The 20,382-nt window shown below is 40.4% G+C and overlaps 1 long non-coding RNA gene across 1 annotated transcript in view; it reads left to right on the plus strand.

Moving 5' to 3' along the window:
* Nucleotides 1–16,086, plus strand: part of LOC311427579 — a 34,922-nt gene extending 18,836 nt beyond the window's left edge. The window contains exons 2-4 of the long non-coding RNA XR_014687438.1: nucleotides 7,708–7,788; nucleotides 14,016–14,091; nucleotides 14,406–16,086. This is a non-coding gene — a long non-coding RNA (uncharacterized lncRNA). The remainder of the gene's footprint in view (nucleotides 1–7,707; nucleotides 7,789–14,015; nucleotides 14,092–14,405) is intronic.
* The last annotated feature ends 4,296 nt before the right edge of the window (nucleotides 16,087–20,382 follow it).

The following is a 20,382-nucleotide window of genomic DNA, read 5'->3' on the forward strand; positions in this document are numbered from 1 at the left end:
GGAGTTACATCTCTAATTGGAAACAGCAACATCTGCAGGAAAGTGTAATAAAAACATATAAAAAGTAAATGTGTTAGTGGATTATGGGGGCTCTAGGTAATTGTTTCATAAGACAGCTTTAGCAGAAACAATTAATATTTTAGGGCTTCATAGATCCAAGCTAATTCTGGGCACTGATGAGTGTCCCAAGGATTAAGTCTGTTCTTACTAGCCAATTTGACCAGCATACTATTGGCAGACTTCCCAGATTTCCTTATTATTTGCACTGCATTTATTTCGATGTTTATACCATTTTGGGATTTTGGGGCAAGTTAATTCTCTCTCTCTCTCTCTTTTTTTTTTTTTTTTTTTTTTTTTTCCCCAACTGGTGTCAGGATGCTGTTCAATAACAAAGCCTTTTCACATCAGCTGCCTGAGGTAAAGCTATTGTGTCTCAGCTGTCAGTTATACTAAGGCATCTTTAGGTCTAAGTTATTCTAATATGAGTGACCTGCTGTTTCTATATACAAAACTCTTCCACTGCTTTTATAATTAAACACACAAGGCAAATGCCTGAAAGCTGAGCACCTGCTGAGCACCCACAAACTCCTGCTGAAGTCTATCAGTATTGCAGATATAGAAGCTGAGATATTTAAACATTCAGAAGCAAGTTCTTTATTTTCCCCAGTGCCTAGGGACATATCTTGCCTCCTAAACTGGACTCTACTTGACACAGAGTTGGAGGAGATTTGTAGACTTGGTTAAAAGAGAAATTCTTATCAAGTTTTTCATAATTTCTTATTTTAGATATTACCCAGTCCTTGCTGAGTCAACCCAATGTGCCCCAATCTGAGATGCCTGGAAACAATTTGTAGTTAGTATCTCTCCTGTATACCAGTAAAAATTTCATTACCATTTTGGAGCTGAATTTTATTCTGTGGGTGGCAATGTTAGGCCTTATGTTATGACTTCCAAGCCGTTCACTGGTCTGTGGCCTAGGGTCTCTCAAGGCTGACAGCAAATATGTAGATTTGTCACTTCTTGAAAACATGCTAAAAATAATGTTTCCCATATATTTTCTCAGATGTGCTCTGTAAGGGATAGTCAAATGCCTAGAGACATTCACATTTTACCTGCAACATACTCTTAGCCTTCTGAGGACAAAAAGTATGTCAGATCTTTACTAGATCAGATCTCATGCAATTTATTGGCATGGCATTTTGGAAGGCATAACATATCATAACTCCAGCGACCGATACGAATAAAAATGTTCTTAAAACACATTCCCTCACTTGACAGTTAAAATGGACCGACAGATTCTCATCACAGAGACTTTGCCCAGAATTCTGTCCTGCAAATGTAAGAGCACATAACTCTACAGGCAGCCAAGTTTCCAAACAATATTGGTTTCTGTTTTCAGAAACAGTAGTATAGCAGATAAGCAGGCATCCCTACTTTCTTTCTTTTCTGACTTTTTGCCTGTTATTGTCAAGAAACAGATTGTATTTCTAACACCTTTTATTGCTGTTCCATTGAAGCTCTGTGGAGGCAAGAGACCACATCCATTCAGCAAAAGCAGGCGAATATATTCCCATTGTCAGACAAGGGGGAAAAAGCATCAATTTCCTTGTTCCTGCAGTTGTGGATGGCAACGATGTTCACTACTTCACATTCTCAAGTTTTATAGAACAATTCCTGCCACTCATGACATCCTAAAAGAGGCATCCAGCCAGGGGCATATGTTGAAGCTGATACATCTAAGGGCTTTTTCATTTTTCATATCCACCTTCTAATTTCTTGGTAAATGAAGCTTGTTTCAGTAAGATTACCACAGTAATCACAATAACTGGTATAGACATGCACAGCTTAGGAGAGGCTGTGAAGCAGCTCAGGTCCATGAGGACTATTGAGTAACAGGAGGAGGACATGGCCTTCTTCTGTTTCTTCATATATTTGCCCTGAAGTTCGGACAGATAGCAATGTACTCTTGCTAGACATTGCTTAAATTTACAAGCTGTAAAAACAAACAAAAAACCAAACAAATAAGCAAAACAAATCATTTGAGAAACTGGTAAAATGTTAAGCCTCCAAATGTTCCAGCAGCAAAGATACTTTAGCCAAGGCAGATGTTGGTTGATTGGAGTAGTTCCCATCACACCTTTCAAATGCCTTTACTAGGGTCCTTCACTCTTGTTAGGCTTATTCAGACTTATTGGAAAGCATGGTGCAAATACTGGGAAAGGGGGAAGTTACTGATATGCACAGTATCCTGGACATCAGTTCTTACAGACGTAAGAACAATCAGTTCTTACAGTTCTTCCAGGTTGTGAAGGCTTTTCCCTGTAGCTCTGCTCTTGTTATAGCCAGATCCCTGTCCCTAGGGTAGGGCAGAGGAGGTGGAAGTGGAGTGTCAGCACACTGTTGGATCTACTGCTCTACTTCTAATGAGCTGGGGTAGAAATCAGAGCTCAGCTACTCTCTTAATTTGTGAACATTAAAAAAATCAACAACAAAAATAGTTCAAATCTACAGCCTGCCCTAAGCATGTACTGTAGTCAAATTAAATCCCTAATAAAGTATCTATGAAATGAAAAACAAACATGTTCAGCTCTTGTACTTCCAGCCTCCCCTAATGGAAAATGGCTGTATTTCAATCAGCCACATGTCCGAGCTGTGGTTGTTCTCGCAAGTCTGAATTCTTCCCTTAAATGGGATCCATCCGAGAATGGGGCACTGTTGTTTATCTTTCTGCAGACCTACATGGCAGTTAGAAACAGCACACAAATGAGCTCAGTCTTACAACACTGAGGTCCTCTTCAGAGACGCCGAGACCTTCCAGCTCCAGATGAAGATGTTCAGACAGCTGGAGAAGCCAGCAATGCTGGGCTGCTCAGGGCTGCTCTGGCAGCCAAGAGAGAACAGAGCTCCAGTGCGGTGAGGCACTGAGATGTGCTGGCAGTGCAGAAGGCAGCCTCGAAGGGCAAGGTCCCTCTAAGCCACCAGAGTGGTGTAGAGAGCTGCAAGTGGGGATGACAAGTGAGCCCAGAGTGCTGAGCGCAGTGTCCTTAAATGGGAGAAGCCAGGCTGACTCCTTGGCATCTCCCACCTAGTTGTTCTGCTATTACAGAAAATCAGCATGATGCAGCAAAAGAGAATGGGTGAATAGTTACAGGGCTCCAGTGACACGCACTTCTATTTAACTCTCTTTGCATTAATTGGGCTGTTTAAATGGGCCCCGATGTAAATATCAATTGGGTCTCTCTGGCATTGTTTGTTTATTTGCTTCCCTGGGAATTTTTTTTCTTCAGAGCAGACAGAGCTGTCACGTATTAAAGCATCATCAGAGCATAAAAGACAAAATGCTGGAATAAGTGATGATCTGGAATAGATTGATTCTCCAGATTGTAGCATCTCACCTTTCCGCAGAAAGCATAAAATACTCTTAATAGTGCAGATTTTTAGAAAACGCTACCAGAGCTTCTCTCAGTGACATGTTCAGTTTTTATGGGCTCATGCTGCTTATGCATGGTAGTTTAAGGTCTCAGGACTTTACAACTTTACTTTTTTGTTTTGTTTTTTAATTATTATTATTTTTTTCAGTCAGCATTCTAGTGACATTAATTTCCCAGACTTTGAGATATACACCAATGTCACCCAGGGAATTTCCTTTTTCATCTGTTTGATGTGTAAGATTTAAACAGTTCTGGGCCTTGGTATTTGTTCTCTTCCCTATGTTTCTACAAAGTTAAGCCAATGTTTTTGCATAGCAGATGAAGCTGGAGAAATCAATTTAATAGAAATATTAACAATTTATGCTAGTCAAATGTCCTCCATGATACTGATGATGATGGCTGCAGTTCACAGACATGGCTTCCTTTCCACTGCATACTGAGGTTTTCATGTTGAACCTGTTGAAGTAGCCCCCTTGACCTAGTATTTCCCAATAACTAGCTTGGTGTCACTCTCTGCTTTGAAGCTAGGTGGATTTTAGGCCATCTCAATACAAACTTTTCTGTGCTTTCTTTCAGTTTTCTTTCAGTTTTGGCTGTATCTTATGCCCCGTCTACAGTCTTGCAATGGTTACACAGACTGCTCCCAGTGACATTAGTGGAAATTGTTGTGTGGGCACTTGTCTTGACTTTGCAGCTTGCTGTTGTGTGCTGTGAACTGGAACTCAGCTGTCATCAAGTCCCCTGATGTTGTCAGACTGAGGATCTCATTTCCTTCATAGCAGGTATTCTCTGCATTTAATTTCACCACATCTTACAGTAAGGAATGCCCTTTTGGGAACCAAGGAATTGGTACTGACTTAGAGAGAAGTCAACTTGTAAAGCGGTGCTCCAAAGGGAAGCAGCAAAATTTCTCACACAGTCATTTGCAAATGAGTGGCTCAAAAGACATGAAAGATACTGCTGGACTGCAAACAGCCTTCTTAGAATTTAATGAGACTTGGTATTTGACATGAAAAATTGGTTACATAACTTGGTTATTGGACACGAAAAATTAATGATGAAAACTGTGATATGCAGTGCTTTGCGCAGTTAAATAATAGATACAGTTTTATTAATATCCTGATATGAAGCCGTCCTCCTTGCTATTAAATAAGATCTTTGCATGGTGTCAGTTAATGTTTTTGTAAGAAACAACCCACTCCTTCTTGGTGGGACAGAACCAGGAGGGAGAGAGGAAGCTGGGGGTGCTTCCTTCAGACCCCATTTTGGAGGTGCTCCCCTTAATGCATTTTGTCAGCCTTCTGTTTCCATTTCCCATCACCCCCAACCATAAAGGCTCCCCCACTTCCACTCAACCCATGTAGGACATGGCTAAGGCTTCTGCAGATGCTGTGAGGTGTGTGACTGGGTATAGCCAGCTGCCACCCCAAGGCAGATGACAGAGCTGCTGGGGCACAGCTTCAGCCCCACTGAGCTCAGTGCCTTCACCCCAGGCACCACGCTGACACCCGCTCCACCAGGCTAAAGTTGCCCAGTGCTCCTCACACAGCATCATTGAGCCCTCTAGCGGAACCCACCCTCACTTTAGCTTCACTCCAGTCCAGCAATTCTCCCATCAGCAGCTCCTCAGGGGCCAGAAATGTTCAGATATTAAGATTTTAAGTCACTTTCTGAATTACAAATCAAGAAAAAATACAGACACTTTTGTTACAGCTTAAGCCAGCCTAAGTTCTTATTTTCTTCCAGGTCAAAAAAAAAAAAAAATAATAATAAAAAAAAATAATCTGCTCATTCTGAACCTGGCAAGAAAACGCTCCTCTGACTTAAGGAGAAAGAATGAGCACACCAGTATGTAGGCCAAAGAGAAGCTTTCCCTAAGCTTTGAAGGCCTGAAAATCAGCATGCCTGTTGCTGTGATTTTGGCACTGAGAACCACAGTCCCCTCCCTCCTAGGGGACCAAGTGGGCAGGGGGAAATTATGGAAAGGTTGTGTGTCTTGGCATGCATCTGGTCTCAAGGCAGTTTTTGAGGCCTGGCCTGCATCCGAAGGCTTGTGCAGTTACCTTCACAGTTTCACTTTTTAGGTCTTTCTACACAACCGATCTGATTTTCAGGTGCTGCCTAATGGGAACCTCTGGACTGATTTGAAAACAACCCAATGCTCAACACTTTGATAATCCAAGCCTTTGGTTTTGCATCTTGAGCCAAAATAGCAAGAAACTGCTTTGTGTGGAAGGCAGGAATGATTCTTAACAAAATGGATAAGTTTAAGGGTGAGAATGTAGCACTTGAAGTGAGAGAATACTGGTTGAGGAAAGTGGCTGAGGAAACTCAACACTGATACTGGCTGAGGAAACTTAAAACTGCAAAGTGCAGAAGTTACACTGTGCTTAAAGAATAGTAATTTACCACTGTAAGAGATAGCCAGGTGTACCTAGTTCTCTGACTTTATGAAACAGTCATAAGTTTGTGTTCTCTGAATCCTGATGGTGAGATCTTGTCTTGGTTGGAGTCATTGGGAACAGTGGGTCACCAAAGCCATGGCTTCAGTGTTAGACCTCCACGGTGTCTGTTTGCATTGTGCTCCAAGACCTTTGAGTGACAAGTGCTGTGGTACTTTATGTTTGATTCTGTCCAAGTCATATTGTTGGAAAATCACAGAGTTTTATGGAGAATGAATATGTGCCTGACAGATCACTGAAAGAACTGAAGACCATGCTAACCCCTCTGAGGATTTAGGAGAGAAAGAGGGAGGAAGGAAGAGAGGGAGAGATTACAAGTGGGTGGATTTTCATAGGTAGATCTCAGATGTACTATCTGGTAGCAATAGGATTAACCAGCTAATGTACATCAGCTGAGCTGTGGTAGCTGACTGCGCATGTGTTTTAGCCCAGCACAAACTCAACCTAAATACATTTGCTTACGCTTTTCAACAAGTCCAAGTACAAGGTGCTGCACCTTGGTTGGGGCAATCCCAGACATGAGGACAGACCAGGAGAAGAACTCACTGAGGGCAGCCCTGCAGAAAAGGACTTGGGGGTTCTGGTGGATGAAAGGCTCCACATGAGCCAGCAGTGTGTGCTTGCAGCCCAGAAGGCCAACTGCATCCTGGGCTGCATCAACAGAGGGGTGATCAGCAGGTGGAGGGAGGTGATTGTGCCCCTCTGCTCTGCCCTTGTGAGGCCCCACCTGGAGTGCTGCATCCAGGTCTGGGGCCCCCAACACAAGAATATTGTGGGGCTGTTAGAGCAAGTCCAGAGCAGGGCTACAAAGATGATCAGAGGGCTGGAGCACCTCTTCTGATACAGAAAGGCTGAGAGAGCTGGGGCTATTCAGGGTGGAGAAGAGAAAGCTTTGGGGAGATGTCATTGCAACCTTTCAATACTTAAAGGGGTCTTGTAAAAAGATGGAGAAGAACTTTTTACTTGAGTAGATAATGATAGGACAAGGAAGAATGGTCTTAAACTAAAAGAGGACAGATTTAAACTAGACATTCCAACCCCTACAGTTCTGTGATTAGGAGGAAATTCTTCCCTCAGAGGGAGGTGAGGCACTGGAACAGTTTGCCCAGAGAAGCTGTGGATGTCCCATCCCTGGAGATGTTCAAGGCCAGGCTGGATGGGGCCTAGACTAATCTAGTGGGTGGAATCCCTGTCTGGGGCAGGGGGGTTGGAGTTAGAAGATCTTTAAGGTCAACTATTCCATTCTATGATTCTATGATATGATTCTATGAGTTTACAATCTCTTGAAAAGAATAATTTCCTGAGTTACTGGGAGTTCCTATGAATGAAAAAACTGCTCTTTTCCTTTTGGTCAAATACAGCAGTGCAACAAAATACTAAACTCTTGTAAGACTTTTCTCTCTCAATTTAATTTTCCCTGTAGATTTTTAGGCTCACATGGACCATGGACTGTCCTGAAACTTTTTTTTTCCTGTTATGTGATTGCCACAAACAAGTGATAATTTTTGTGTGATTTTTTTTTTTTTTTTTTTTTTTTTGAGGGGCGTGTGTGGTGTTGGGAAGGTCATACACATTTTAAGAAAAGAAAAACAGAAAATGAGAGAACAGAATTCAAGAGTTCTAAAAGTTCTTTATCTGATTCCCTTTCAGATCATTTCACAGCACTTATGGAGCAAGTATGAGATGTGACTTCAGCTGACAGGAAGCCTGACTAAAAGTGCAGATCTTTCATAGCAATATGCATTCCATTAGATTGTGGGATGAGGATAGAAATAAGTAACCCCACAAAATAATTTTGCTTACTTTCATTTCAGGAAGGAAGGTAGAAATAAGGAATACAGAGAGACAAGCAATACTTGAAAATATGTTTAATCAGCTGAGGAGCAGGTACTCAGGTAATGTAAATTTGCATTGCTCCTTCAGTGTATAAACAGACTAAACTACCTAAGGCCTTCAGAGAAAACAAGTAGGAAATGACATGAAAAATCTACTCTAGAGCTTAAAATGTAAATAAACAATTATATCAATCAATCAATCAATCAATCAAACAAACAAACACAAAGCCCCAAATCCAACACTGCATAATGTTGATAATCAGTTGGTGTTTTATTCAAACCACCTTGTTAGTTCATATAAAATTGCAGGTCATATTCAAGACAGAAGATTCAGAGGCTAGGATGTAATGCCATCTTTTGTACTCTCTGCTTATGCCTCAGTGGGAATCCAAGAGCAGAATTCAACCCTAAGGGGCTAAAAATATTTATTTTTCAAACCCAAACCGTGCTTTGTTTTCATTTTATTTTTTCTAAAGCATGACAAAATAAGTTTCTAATAAAATATGACATGTGCTCACTTTATTTTCTTTACCTCTCTGAATCTAAGACAAAGACAGAGTGAAAATGTAAGTAACATTTTTGTATTAAATGAAATTATTCCTGACAATTTTAATGTCAAGTTTCAGCTTGATGTGATTTAAAATGGGCAAGTTACAAAGACCTAAAAAAATGGGGTTTTATAATGGAAATGCTGACAGACCCTTAACTACAGCAGCGTTGCTGGGCGCCACTCTAATAAAAGGTGGCAAGGATCCAGGAGTCTTCACAGCTGCATGTCTAAACTTTATTAAGTATCTGACTATAGTTTGCAGGTCCTCGCCAGATCATAACTCATTTAATTCTGACACATTCCAGTTTATAATTAGTGTTGTACTAATATGTTCCTAACTGGTACCAGGGTGTTTTGAAAACTTTTTTTTTCCTCTCCTGTAAAACAAGGCTGTTCCCCAAAACCAAAGATGCACTGACATTTGGCAACTGAGCAAGCTCATATTTTTGATCCTTGGGCTAAAATAATTCAAATGCTAAAGGCCAATGTCTACAAGGAAGCACAAAGAACACTGAAACATCTGTAATTCCCAAGGCAGGAGAAATAAAGCAATTTCTAACTTTCTCTAAGCAAAGTATTTTACTTTAGCATCCAGCGACAAAGCAAATTGTTCTTAAAATACATCAGTGATGGCTTGCAATTAGGAAATAATTGTAAAAGCAAAATAAGCAAACACAATTGTTTCAATACTTTGCCAAGTAATAAAATAACTGTGTTAATACATGGAAGGTGTAAACATATTTATTTAAATCTACTGCTGGATGCCTGCCACTTGAAAACCAGTATATTTTGGGTAAGTGCACACTTCCGTAGCTTATTCATGTTTCGTGGTATCACCGATCTTTGGAACATGACTGATCCTTTACATTCAGGGATGAAGTTTACTGACACAGAAATACCAGCTTGCTTTGGTAGCTGTTGTTCGGGGTTTTGGCAGTTTGTTTCCAGCTGCTCCTATTCATTTCCATGCTGCTGCAGCTGTTCAGGCAGGTATCTGGGCAATGCCCTCTGCTCACGGTGGGCTTGGAGAGGTCAGGGAAAGTGGACTAGAAGGGTGTGCCATTATTCTGTTCCAAATGTCAAGAAGCTGATCAGCATTGTTTTGGAAACTTTTCTGAAGTCTTCAGTGAAAGCATTCTGAGCTTTCTTTAGACAGTGTTCCTGCTCCAGTTCCCTACGCTGAGAACTGGCCACAGGGCAGCACCCATTGGGGCAGGGTCTCCTTTTAGGTAACACTATTCTTGCAGCAGGTCACTGAAAGACAACACATTTTGGTTCAGCGTCATTCCATCCCACCTCCTCCCCCTCCATGCTACAAGAAGGACCTCATTACCCTGTGCAACTAAGATCCTATGGACAGCCCAGACTGAAAATCCAGCAGGATTTTGAATCATACTGTCTGATTTAATGGGGAATTGAACTTTTGCATGGTAGTAAGCTTTTATGGCTGGCTATCTCTGTGTTGTCTGGCAACAAAGACATGAACAAGTACTCTCAGTTGCTGATCCAGTAAATCATTTCAATGTTAATACTAAAACAGAAGTTTGTGTATTTGTATTATGTCAAATATAAAAATACAATCAGTGAATTAGGATTACGATAAGCACTGAATCACAAAATAGCCCTTACTTTTGCTGGTATTACAGGATAGGAAAGATAATATGCTTGTATGGTGAACAGCTCTAGTTACTAGTTCCTAGTTTCTAGTTCTTTGAATGCATGTTGTTCAGCCTATGAATAACTACAATTGTGTAAATTCCTCTGACACACTGGACTCCTAACTTTCTGTCATGCTTGCAGTGTACATTAGATCCTCAGTGGCTGCAAACTTAGAACTTTTCCTAACAATTTAATAGAGAAACCAAGATGGACAAAATATTAATGTCTATAGCACAGGGGTTTGTGAAGATGGTGGAAAGAGAAATAACTTTGCCTTTCATCATTGGCTTCATTTTGGGGAAAGAAAAAAAAAAAAAAAAAAGGAAAAAGAAAAAAAGAGCTTCATGTTCACTTGAAATGCTGCCCCTTTTTTTTCCAGTTTAGGGCCACAGGCATAACACACAGCTGCTCAGCACCCAGCCCAAAGTAAACCTAATAGCCTTCAATTAAACTACAGACTAATGTTTGACTAATATTCAAACAAGTATGAACATACATGCAGCTGACAGTAGGTGATAACTGCAATCTTCAGAAGAAAGGAAAGGAAGGAAAGGAGAATAAAGGGAAAAGAAGAGAAAAACAGAAGAGTAAGGAAAAGGAAGATTCAACTCAGTGTTTAAAGAGGCTCTTGGAACATAATATGGAAGAGATGACTTCTATTCATATATTTTTCCATTTCCCACATTACTGCTTTAGAAAATGGAACAACCTGACAAGTCAGAAATATGTTATTACCTATCTGCCCTAAACTTGAACACAGAACATTAAGTGTTTGAACCTGCAAAGTTGTGTTAGCTTCATTTCTACATTATTTGATACTACAAAGATTTGCAAGTGCTTTTTTTGCCCTCTTAACTATGTCTAAGGGACAAGCTGTCAGTCTACACACTGATCTAAAGGGATAGTTTATTGATCTACCATACCAATGGATGAGCCAAGCTTTGTACTGAAAAGAAGGAAAACAATTACTGTGTTATCCTTGAAAAATTCAATGGATTGGATTTAAAAATACCAGATATTTTTTAGGTAAAAATGAACTTTTGTTAGAACTTCCATATATATACATATGTATTGGTTAAAATGGTTTTAGAACTATCTTTTACAAGTATCTTTGAAGAAATTTGACACCAGGTTCAGACCTGGACTGGGTCTCAAATGATCTGAATGGAAACATGAAACACTTCAAAGATCAAATATATTAAAGCTTCCCAAACAGATCTGGGAACAGATTGTGTCTCAAAAGGTGAGATCCACCTTTCTGCTTTCCCCATCTGGGTGTGAGTGTGGTATCTACCACTGTGATAGCAGAGACACTGGGTGAGAAGTAGGCACACTGTGCCACCTGAGACAACTTACAGCCTCTGAGATGACCTCAGTGTTTGCAAAACTGGCACACGGCCTGCAGAAGGTTCTGATTTTGTACCCTGAGGATAATACAGGGCATCTAAGGTGGCAGCAGGCTGCCACACAGACAGAGACTCTTCTGACAGGCTGGCTGTGGATGGATATTCAAAAGCTCAGACAGATTGACCTCGAGGCCTGCAACTTTCTCCCCTCTGCAGTGAAGGATTTGAAACAACATGGAATCCAGTATTTTTACCACAGCTGCCATTGCTCTTGCTGAAGATCAAAGTTTTCCAAAACTTTTCAGGTCATGGGCTGCTGTCACAATTCTAACAGTGAGCAAATGAGACATAGGAAAATATATGCAAAAACAGAGCTTGTAATTTGGAGTTCCTTGCTCTAAGCATTATTGTTCAAGTTAAAGCATCAATAATTATTTAATTCCACAAGCTGTAATAGACTATGATGAGTGATCACACAATGAGCAGAAGAAAAAGAACAGGCAGTTGCTCTCTGTCTACTGTTCCCTCCCTACTGTTGTTCACAATTTTGTTCTTTCAGGTTCTTTTACTTGTGTTTTTATCACTTATAGGACTGATTTTATTTCTAGAAGACCCTAGTCTACATTTTCAGAGCTTTAAAACCCTCATACACATGATCCAAAGTTTCAACTGTATATGATGTTCAGATTATTATTTTTTTTTTTGGTCTGTTTTCTTAGTGGAAGTTAAGATTCATGCGATGCATTTGAATCTCCAGGAAATGCGTGTTTTAGAGTTATTCACCATCTCTTTCTATTCTGAAACAGAAAATTTACTGTGTTTAAGCAGGACATACTTTAATCACCGGCCTTTGTGTACAAAGCAGAGAGACATGATGATTGACTAAAATATTAGTTGGCAATCATTTATTCTTCAGTCATGGACTTAATTGTTTTGTGTGTATCATTTTTCAATCTATCATTAATATTTCTTTCTTTCATCTTCCTTTCTTTTTCCTGTTTTGATTCCAATTTGCTGTTCCTGAAGACTTTAAAAGGAGAGCCAAAATGACTATCATCTAGAATTATCAGTTACATGAGCAAACGTCCTTTCCCAGCACTTCTTGGTGATTTTTATTTCCTTTTCTGGCATTTTGTTCTCCACACACACAAGCACAATGTAGTGTGTGTCCAAGCCCTCTGCAAAGATGAACTTTATGTCTGTGGAGGTAAAAGCATGACTCTCCTCTGCTCCAAATGTTTCTGGTTTCATATGTAATTTTTGTCAAGCTGATGTGAGTAACTGTGTGCAGGGAGAGAGTGCAAAAGACTTCAAGACTGGTCTTGAAGATGGAGACAGATCCTTTCTCTTTATATTTCATTTACTCTGAATTCATTCTTTTAAATGAGGTTTCAAGATTTCATAATGTTCAAAGCATGGCATCTGGTCTGTGCTTGTCTGAATTTTTGCTGAATTTTCTTCAATTCTAGCCAAGAAGATAGGTCCCAGATCTGTTACCATAATTGCCAATAATTGATGCTGGATTTGCTGGGTCATGAAGGAGAAAAACAAGAAGAAAGGAACTAAAGCATCCCCATCTACAGAGACTTGTACAAGTTGTGCTTATCAGGTGCTCAACTATGCTGCACTGAACCCTTCCTAACATACCTGTTTCCAGAGAAAGAGCCAAACTGCGGCTTTCCCTGACATTCATTTGTGAGGAACAAACATGCTGTGCTGGTCCACTCTGTATACCAGCACAGAGATGAAAGTGGTATAACTGAGTCATGCAGGTGACAGAGGATTAATCCTAAACACAAAGAACCTGATGGTGAGATAACCATGAGAGAGAAGCACACACTTCGCCTGCCTGGTGGGCCTCTGCAAACCATTTCCTTGTGACCTTTTTTATATTTCCATGTTTATGCAGCTCTTGTCCCACTGCCACCATGTCCCCAGTCATCCTGGTGAGAGGGACTGGGAGGGCATCAGTGCTTCTCAGGAGCTGTGGGACCCCATCACTTCCCAGTGCTACCAGGGCAGTCCCACTGCTCTTAGCAGCCACTGCCCTGCCCCTTAGTGAGGCTGTTTGGCCCACTGTGCTCATAAACACATTCCAGTGTTTCTTCTTTATTGCTGCTTTAACAAGAAGCAACTCAACTTAAGAAAATATACTATACTTCTTTAATTGTAAAATTTTATTGTGGGTCATGATTAAATCATTTTCAAGCATTGCTGAGTCATGCAGAGCTTTGTTTTCCAGTTTAATACTATTGGTAACCAAAGCCAGTTTTATATCCAGACCACATGGTGCAATAGTCATAAGGAAAGAAAAACCTCTAAACCTTAACAACCTAAAATTACACTTGCAAAGTGTTGTTATCATGTATCTTATTTAAAGTGAAGTAAAATGGTTTTTCTGGAGACTAAAGCAACTTCAAAATCTTCCATTTACATTTATTTCTGACAGAGCAGGGTTCATGGAACTGTGAAAGAGCAGATGTTGTCCAAATGGGACTAATTTACCCAGATTGTTATTTTAAAACATAGTGAATGCAAATACAGCATTTAAACGTGGTCATGCCTAGGGCAATATCTTTTGCTAAACTTACACTGACAAATTTAAAGATATAGCAGTCTACAAAACGTAGGAATGTTAACTTTCCCAGGCCTTCTGGGTGCTGAAGTTCCTCCTTTAACCAACTTTGCTTTTGTAATTACTGCTTTTACAACTAGTGTTTGTGCCCTTTCAGGTTCTCACAACTTCAGCTCTGAACATGAGGTCTAAAACCTGCTGGGCTGGCCAAGATATTTATAATTTTAGCAGTGGTGAGTAGAAAGAAACAGACTTCATAGCCTGTTTATTCAGTTTACTTCTTAGTCACAGTTCATCTTTGGAGATGGCACTTTTTTTTTTTTTTTTTTTTTTTTTTGACATTGGAAATTTTATTTGCCTTTTTTGTCAAAGTTTTCCATCGAGGAAAAAACATGTCCTCAGTAGTTCCTGCAACTGGGCTTGGAAATGCACAGAGGAGATGTGCCTGAAGCATTGTTTAATACCATGTAGAAGCATTTGATTCAACTCACGTACTACACACTGCACTGCACAACTAAACAGATTACCCCTCTACCTTTTATTGCAGAGTTTGTCAACCTAGAAAAAAAAACATCTGAGGAGCAGATATCTATGCCAAAGCAGGGAACAAGGAAAACCAAATACTGCTGAAGTTGGAGAATGTATTGGGCAGCTGTAGCTTGGATCAATGCTACTTATCACACCTATTCATGTCTGTCAGCATCCTCAAGGTGTGTGCCCCACCACCACTGTGGGCCTCGCCATAGAGTCTCAAGCATAATTGTCATGGGAAGGGAACAAAATGCAGAGTGGTCATAGCAGTTAGAGGCAAAAGTGAAAGTATGGGTTTTAATGGGATGTTGAGACTGTGGTGCCAGGCAAAGGAGAGATGGAAACAACTGCACCTCTACCACATCAAGGAAATCCCACATGGGTAGCAAGACAGTTTCAGATCCATATTAGCAATTAGTAAGGCCAGCTAAGCCCTCAGAGGGAAGCATGGAAACCGTGTACTTTATATTGCATTAGACATCTGACCTAATTACACAGAATTACCCCATGCCTGGGAAATACCTGCATCTGTCTCTGTTGACTCTGTAAGGAACTTAATGTTGATCCTCTGAATCAAACCTAAGTGAGATGTCCAAATTTGATGGTGTGAATAACCCTCCAGGAGTAATAAATAAAACCCTGCATAGCTTAGTACTGGCAGGAGGTGTGTTTTAGTAGTAGTCATGTTTACTGTTCCCTACTGAATAAGCATTACTCTTAGATTCAACTTTGTTGTGAGAAGACTTATAGTCTATAATTTCAATATCTCTTTCTACAAATGCTGTTAAGTTTGCTTAGCATTTTAACTAGTTCACTCACTGTCTTGGCTGGAAACATATGTGTGTCCAGAATATGTAAAAAAGGCATCTTTTAATGCTGCTATCCTGCACACCAAGAATTTAATTTTGAAAAGTGATTAATGATGGCTAACATCTCCATTTTTGGTTCCAAGTTTGAGATGCTAAAAGAACATTTGACTTTCAGGAAAAAAGTTTAGTGTTCCTTAAAGGCCAAGTTCCTGCAGACAATAAAAATGTCTGCAGATGAGTACCCTGAATCTCTATGCATTTTTGAGCTTTGCTTACAAAAGACAAAAAGTACACTTGACCTTGTGGTCTGCTATTGGATTTAACTATTCCAGTGGTCTGCTCTGGTAACCCTTCTGCTCAACAACAGTGTCACTTTCTATCCCAGCCTGACCAACCAATTTATCTATCAAACTTATCTCTGTGATGACACACAGTGCCAGATAAAACAGCATGAAAGCTGCAGAAAGAATGGTGTAACTGCAGAGCATTTAATAAATGAAAATGTAAACCAGAAAATATGTGGAGGAGAGAAAGAATATTCTCTCAGAGAGCAAGCAAAAAGCCACTATTGAGTGATTGGATTTGAGGAAGTGAAAGGTTTCTTACTAGCTGAAAAATCACTGCTCTTGGCTCTTCCCTGGTCTGGATTGACTAATTGCCTTGGCATCTATTTCTTTAGCTAGCAGTAAGGGTGCAGTACTTGTGTTCCACCCTTTGCTCCCTTGCTGGTTAAATCATAAAAATGCAAGGCCAAAAACATTCTTGTCTACTCCATGTATGTTGCAGCTGTTTTTCTGCTGTGTTCTACCTTCTGTATCTGCATGTGCTGTATATTTGTCTCCCATGCAATAAATAAATAAATAAATAAATAAATGCAGTAAAAAGACATTGTGAACTATTGCAGAGCCCACTTAATGCAGAGCCTGGCCAACATCCGGTTTCTTCTGGGCACAAGGTAGAACATTCTCCAAGACCCTGGTTGGGCATCACCAATACAGGAAGCAAAGGACATGCCAGCTTTCTTCTGGTGATGCTGTACTGTCTGAACTGAGAGAAAATAATGCCTGTGACAGCCCATTGCCCTGTCACATTGTTAACCAAGGCAGAAGGCTGCTCTGACACTCAAGAGCTAAGAGAAGTTTTGAAATGAATCCCTTCTGATGTTACATGCATTGCTTTGTGTTGCTGTATGGCTCCGTGCAGGTAGGCTTCTTGGTAATACCATCAACTGTGTAGAAATCTTATGTGGCACATGTAGATTAATATTCTTTTTTTTTTTTTTTTTTTTTTTTTTTTTTAAATACATTAATAAGGAGCAAGTCTGTTATGTGCATTCCAGGAACCTACAAGAATAGACACTTTGAAAAGTAGACAGAAGAGAGAGGGAGATAAGCAGGCAGGCAGGCAGACATTAGAAAATCTGTCCTTGACCTTCATATGCCAAAGAAATTCTTTTTGTTTGAGGTGGGGAAAGTCAATCCCTTAAGGGAAAACAGAGGAGGGGAGAGAGGTAATAAGGAAATGAGTCAGACACAAAGAATTGTTGGCAAATACAGACACTTCCTAGTAAAGGAGGACGGTTTTCAGCTGATCTAATGTAAAAAACCACAGATAATATGTGCCTGTTTTTTATTTAGTCCTCGTAGCTAGAAATATTACAGTTAAATAAATGGGGAAAAGGTGAGAAGCGAGACCCTTTTCTTTCTCTTCACCACTTCCCCACATTACTACAGGGAGCGAGTTGAAAGTATGAATCAGTGTTTTTTCCCTTCCCTTCCCTTCCCTTCCCTTCCCTTCCCTTCCCTTCCCTTCCCTTCCCTTCCCTTCCCTTCCCTTCCCTTCCCTTCCCTTCCCTTCCCTTCCCTTCCCTTCCCTTCCCTTCCCTTCCCTTCCCTTCCCTTCCCTTCCCTTCCCTTCCCTTCCCTTCCCTTCCCTTCCCTTCCCTTCCCTTCCCTTCCCTTCCCTTCCCTTCCCTTCCCTTCCCTTCCCTTCCCTTCCCTTCCCTTCCCTTCCCTTCCCTTCCCTTCCCTTCCCTTCCCTTCCCTTCCCTTCCCTTCCCTTCCCTTCCCTTCCCTTCCCTTCCCTTCTCTTCCCTTCCTTTTTTTTTTCAAAACAAAACTGTTTGATTTTTTTTTTTAAATACAACTTTTGAGAAGTAGTTCTACTGTAGCCATTTAAAAAGAGTTAAGATATATGGTTTCTTTGCAAGACTGTTTCTAATCAGATTGTATTAACTTGCATAACTGTATAATTATAATGACGATAAATGATGTTTTATTTTAGATTTTATTAACCAAGTAACTCTGAAGTACTCTAGATTCATTGATAAATCCCTGGGGTCCTCCTTGCTGCAGAGGTTGGTGAGGCTTAAACAGCCACAGAGTCCTTCACAACCCTTCTCAGCACTCAGATTAATTGCAATCTGAGAGGGCTGGCTGAAAATCTACCCAGATCCTAAACATTACAACCTAACCAGTATAAGATCTATCAAAGCATAAAGCCTGTGGCTTATCACTGTTGCTAAATCAAAGTTGTAGTTATGAACAGCAGAAAAATTGGGGGCAGCAGCAACTCAAGTAGAAACAACCATGGTCAAAAATGAAGAATAAGGCTTTTTTTTTCTTGCTTGGAAAAACAAAACAAAACAAAACAAAAACTATGAGGGAAAGATTGAAGGTTATATACCCGCAGGAGTATTCAGATGCAAAGGATGGTCCATTTAAGTAAATGAGCGATATGGGTAGAGGATCTGCAGTCTGTGAGAGAATGAGCTGAAAAAACATTGATGAATTGATTAATGTATTTGTCTTTCAAAGTTGAAGGTAGTGAATATTTGAAGTCCATATGTGAATATTTGAAGTCCATATTTTTTTCTGTGAGGTACTGACTTAATTTACTGTTCAGATTTAAGACTGAATTTACTGTTTTGATTTAATTCTTGTTAGTCTGAGGAAACAGAAAATGGGATGGCTTAGCCCCAAGGTACATACATGTTGGTGTCATTCTGCCTAATTCCAGTACCACTTGGAAGGCAGAACTCCTTCTCTGACAACATCAGTGGGATTTAAATAGCTGTGTAACAATGTGTTTTTTGTCAACCTCACTGTTCACGGGGTAATAACTGCAGCCTCATTCCCTTCTAATAGGGGAGGGGATTCTCTGCTTAGTTTTCGTAGTGATGCACCTACTGATGCAGTGCAAATTCATGGTATTGGCTGTTCTCAGAACGAAAGAGAACTATAACCTGTATGTCCTTACTGTGTTCCTCTGGCATATTATTCATAAGAGATCAGGCTAGGATAGATCATATCAGCAGATTATTTTGAATTCCATCACACGGCTTTTACAGGAATACCAGGTGATCTGGCTCAGCCAGCATGGTTTATCAAAGGCAGGTCCTGCATCTTCTACAACAAGGTGTCACACTCAGTGGAAGAGGGAAAGGCTGTGGATGTAATCTACCTAGACTTCAGCAAGGCTTTTGACACTGTTTCCTCCAGCAATCTCCTGGAGAAACTGGCTGCTCATGGCTTGGACAGAAGCACATTTTGTTGGGTTAAAAGCTGGCTAGGTGGCCAGGCCCACAAGGTGGTGGTGAATGGAGTGAAATCCAGTTGGAGACTGGTCACTTGTAATGTCCCTCAGGGCTCAGTACTGGGGCCAGTTCTCTTCAATATCTTTATCAATGATCTGGATGAAGGGAACATGCGCACCCTCAGTACATTTGCAGACAACACTATGTTGGGCAAAACCATTGGTCTGTGTGAGGGTAGGAGGTCTCTACAAAGAGATCTGGATAGGCTGTATGGATGGGCCAAGGCCTGCTGTATGAACTTCAACACAACTAAGTGCCAGGTCCTACACCTGAGGCACAACACCCCCATGCAATGCTACGGTCTTGGGGAAAGAGTGGTTGGAAGACATCCTGTTGGAAAGGGACCTGGAGGTATTGGTTCAATAGCCAGCTGAATGTGAGCCTACAGCATGTCCAAGTGGCTAAGAAGGCCAGCAGCATCCTGGCTTATATCAGTAATAGCATGACCAGGAGGATGAGGTGGTTTTACCCTGTTGGGCAGCTAAACTACACCACAACTGCTCTCACTCCTCAGAAGAGGATGGGGAGAAGAAAGTGTTCTGTAAAGAAAAAAATGCTCATGGGTTGAGGTAAGGATAGTTTAATGAAAGGGAAAAGGATGAGGTAAAACAAAACAATACAAAAAATAAAAAATAAATAATAATAATAATAATAAATAAAAAAAAAAAGCTGCAAGGAAACAGAAAGAGGAAAATAAATCTGCTTTCTACTGCCCAGTAATGAGTGATGTTCGGCCACATCTTGGGAAGCAGGGTCTCAATATGCATAGCAGTTTTCTGGGAGGACAGACATCTTCATAACAAGAGCCACCCCCTCACACACTGCACCCCTCCCCATTCTCTCACGGTTTTTCAGCCTCGAGAAAAGGAGGCTGAGGGGAGACCTTATTGTGCTTTACAGTTACCTTAAAGAAGTTATAGCGAGGTTGGCTTCAGTCTCTTCTCCCAAGCACTAAGTGATAAGACGAGAAGAAATGGCCTTAAGTTGTGCCAGGGGAGGTTGAGGTTGGATATCAATAAAATTTTCTTTACTGGAAGGGTTGTGAAGTATTAGAACAGGCTGACCAGGGATGTGGTTGAGTCACCATAGCTAGAAGTCTTTAAAACAAATGTGGATGTAGAGTTTAGTGACATGGTATGATGGTGGACTTGGCAATGCTGGGTTAAAGGTCGGACTAGATGATCTTGGAGGTCTTTTCCAATCTAAATGATTCTATGATATCAATGATTCTATATTTGACCCTTCTGACCTTGACCTACTTATGCATTTAACATTGTTAGCAAAATTCCATTATCTTCTTTCTTTGCTACAGCTATAAGGAGTCATGCTTAGATGAGGAAAACTATGCATAAAGAGCAAAATCTTTTAATCTCTTTCCTTGAATGGACACACACCTCTTGATGTAAGGTTTATCACAGGCTAAGGGAGATGTTTTTATCACATCTCTTTGTAAAACACTCATTATGATGAATTAGAATAGGACATTTCTTTATTTTTATAGTATTGTCAGAGGTGTTTCAATATGCTTTTCTTCCAGGAGACAAAAAATTCTGCCTGAAACTCTAAAGATATTGTTCATAAGCTCTGCT

Source organism: Aythya ferina, assembly GCF_964211825.1.
Source record: "Aythya ferina genome assembly, chromosome: Z".
NCBI lineage: Eukaryota > Metazoa > Chordata > Aves > Anseriformes > Anatidae > Aythya > Aythya ferina.